At 35.4% G+C, this 3,611-nt stretch overlaps 1 pseudogene; it reads left to right on the top strand.

Annotated features, from left to right (window-relative positions):
* Positions 1 to 267: 267 nt before the first annotated feature.
* LOC103583443 lies at positions 268 to 1,436 on the top strand (annotated as a pseudogene).
* The last annotated feature ends 2,175 nt before the right edge of the window (positions 1,437 to 3,611 follow it).

A 3,611-nucleotide genomic window follows, 5' to 3' on the forward strand; every position in this document is an offset into this window, starting at 1 on the left:
AACTAAGTTCACTGAGGCCTCTACTGTACAGAGTTCTGACTATAGAAACAAAAATGATTAGACCTTTGGGGACATAGACAAATACCCCATGGAATTTCAGAAAACTTTTACTAATGTGTAGAAAACATACTAATGGTATTAATCAGTTACATTTATTAGCATTTTAAAATAAATTGCAATTAAAAAAAACTTTTCAATATCTATTATTTTAATTTGGCTTTTTAATGATGGACAAATATTAGTAATTATTGTAATTATTAGTAATTATTGGCCAATGTCAGGACCATCACCTTAGATTATTCCACGACATCATCCGCTACATTTTTAACAAGACTTGACTCCAGTCAACTAAGCCCTGAGATGCAATCCATGATGGAAAAGCAAGGGGGATGAGGCAGACAACGAGAGAAGCAAACTGATCAGAGAAGGGTGGCCCAGAGAGACAGACAGAGAGAACGAATTTCCTGTTTTCCACACAGATTTGACCTCAGAGAGGCTCTTCTGAGGAAAATTCCAAGAAGTTACCAAGATGAGCCAGAGAAATTCTGAAGGAAGTGAAGTAAGCTATACCAAGGGACCTTCGACACAAGTTTAGATGGCCAGAGGCAACTCTTCTGTTCACATGAACTTATTGAGTGTGATACGCTATCCAGAAAAAAAATCTGCTAGTTCAAGTCAGACAGTGAAGTCTCAGAGATGCCAAGAACAAGAGAGAAACATCTTCAATAACTGAAGTGTTTGGTGTTATGAATAAAGGAAAATCAACTGGGAGTTTGCTAACACCAACCAGAAGTGAATCAGAAAAGCAGGAACCCACTTGGAAAATGAAAATAGCAGATCAGTTAAAACTGAGAGCCAGAGAGCCTGCAGATGATATGTTTGGAGTAGGAAATCAAAAAATGAATGCAAAGCCTGCTAAAAGGAAAAACATCAATCGTAGACATAAACTAGGAGGGCATAGAGATGCTTCTGAAATCAGTGTTTTGAAATTCTGGGAAGTGCATGAGCAGAGTGGGGAAAGAGAATCAGACCTTTCAGCTGTGAATTGGTTAAAACCAAAATGCTTGTCCCAGAACCTCTCGATCTCAGACTGTCTTGCCAGGGGATGCTTACGTACCAGTACATCTGACCTTAGCAGAGGAGAAACCGGAGACCTCCAACTGGAGAACACTAGAGTACTTGAAATCTGTGTGTCTGACATGCCTTTGTCTTTCCAGTCCAATGACAGCTCTTCCAGTACCTTGGCTTCAACGAATAGGCCCCTTCTTTCCATACCATCACAGTCACCTGACCAAATAAATGGAGAAAGCTTTCAGAATATGAGCTACCTGCTAGTTGTAGCTAATGCCCAACCTCATAAACTGTCTGAAGCCCCAGGCAATAAAGCAGTTTCATTCTTGTCTTTAAATTGGGGCAATGTCCACAATAGCAAATAAAAGCTACTGTTACACATTCCAGTAACTCTGTAAATATTTTCTTGTACCATAATTGTTATTACACAGCCTTTATTTGGTCTGGTTTCATCATTTTGCACTGTGAAATAGCTTTACAGTGCATTACTACAGCTGGAAGAACATATATTTGTATAAATATACTGGATAGTTGTATACAAATGAACAAGGTATTTGTCGCAACTTACCGAACAGCCAAATTACTGAAGAAAATTTCTGGCATTAATATGCAGCAAGTTTGTTCTTTTGGTTTCATCACTAACAATAATGCCTCATCATAAAAATACATTTGTTTTTTAGGGTGCCATATTAGCAAAATTAGATAACTTACATTGAATAAATGAATGCAATTTATTGTTAACAAATTTCATTACATTTACCAGTTTTAACACAGGTGGATACAGAACTTCCTTTTTTTAATCATTCCAGGTGGATCTGAGTTTTATATTCAAACTTTTATACAGTTTTTGAGTTTTGTATGACTTGAATTTTTAAATTTTCTGTAAAATACTTCACTTAAATGATCATATTATATGTGTATCTTTTCTTCAGATACAAGATTAGATATAAATGTTGTAACATAGGTGTGTAGATAGTGGATCCTGGATGGAACTGGCTTTTTTATCGAAAAGAATATAATTATACATGAGGACTTATGAATCCAAACCTGTGTCATGCCTGTGTGCAAACCCAATTAAACACTGGAAATAGAAGTGGTTTTGGTGAACTCTGAAAAAAAAAGAGTTAGTGGAAAAATAGAATTAAAAGGTAATACTAATCTTTCCATGAACTTTTTGAAGTACCCTCGTATTTATTACCTTCAATTGTAATATGACAATGCTTTCAGAAGCTCCTGAAATATATACACTATATCTCCCTGCAGGAAATAACCATATACAGATTTTTTAAATCTCTTTCAAATATTTCTTTAACAGTATCTGTCTTCTTTCTTGTTATTAGGTATAATTTCATGGTATCATTAATAATTCTTAACTCTTGAATGAGGAGGGACATTCTTATTAACACATGCTTTGTAACATATTTTTTGTTCACTGGTAAATGATTCAGACTTTCTTTCCCAGACTTATTTTCATTCTGTGTGTGCAAAATTGCTACCTAAATAAATTTCAGTTTGTTAAGAATGCTAGATATCAAATAATGGAAGCTTGGAAAATGATTTTATTGCAGATTACGTGGATTTTGTCATTATTGCCAATAAGGTAAACTTTCACTTTTCTGTCATTCTCTGCTTAACAAATTGATAACTGCTTCTTTTGCTGTATTGTTCATTACTGCCTTTCTCTTTCACAGAAGCATTTAATAGCTTTTTTATCCCAGCTATTTCTTGATTAAAAATCACTGAGATATGTTTAATGAACAACACACTTTCTGAGTTTAATTAATTTAAAAACAAACAAACAAACAAACTTGCTTCTAACCTTACACAGGATAAGTATCACATCACTGGAAGAGGAGATTGTGTGTGTACCTGGCACCAGATGGCCCTAATAGCGTAACTCAATTCTGACTTTAATGTTAAGGTTTGATTAATTAAATGATTTTTTGTTTGGATAATAAATTATTCCTCTGAAATTGTAGGTTAAGGTTTGAAACAGCTTGCTGATCATTTGTCTTTTCAAAGTACAGAGTCATTAAGATCCAAATTAACAGCCATATGCTGGATTTCTTTGTTTTAAAACTGTTAGAAATGTACTTCAGGAGATGAATGGCCTGGTCAAGGACTCTGCTGGGAGTTAGTCAATGTTATTTGAGGATGCTCATGCTTTGTCATCTATCTGAGAAGAAAGAATGATCCTGTTACAATAGGGTGACAACCAGGGACATACCAATAAAGAAAGTGCTGTGGGTTCTATAGGAAATCTTTTCTCTGGTTATCTGTAGCATGAATGATAGTCACTGGAACAATGGTAAATCAAGAACCAAGCTCTTGATACGGTGGTAAATGATCAATTTCACCTGTTTCTTAGGATGAGCTGGGTTACTGCTGCCACAATGCAGCATTATTTTCTGCTATACATCTTCACATCTGGATCAGATTGGGTTTGCCATTTCAACTGAGAGATTGACACCATCGAAGCAACAGTGGTGCTTTGCTACAAATAGCACCAGACTCAGAGAATGGTGCAAGGATCAGGAGTT

The sequence above is a fragment of the Galeopterus variegatus genome, unplaced genomic scaffold (genome assembly GCF_000696425.1).
Source record: "Galeopterus variegatus unplaced genomic scaffold, G_variegatus-3.0.2 Scaffold23043, whole genome shotgun sequence".
Lineage (NCBI taxonomy): Eukaryota > Metazoa > Chordata > Mammalia > Dermoptera > Cynocephalidae > Galeopterus > Galeopterus variegatus.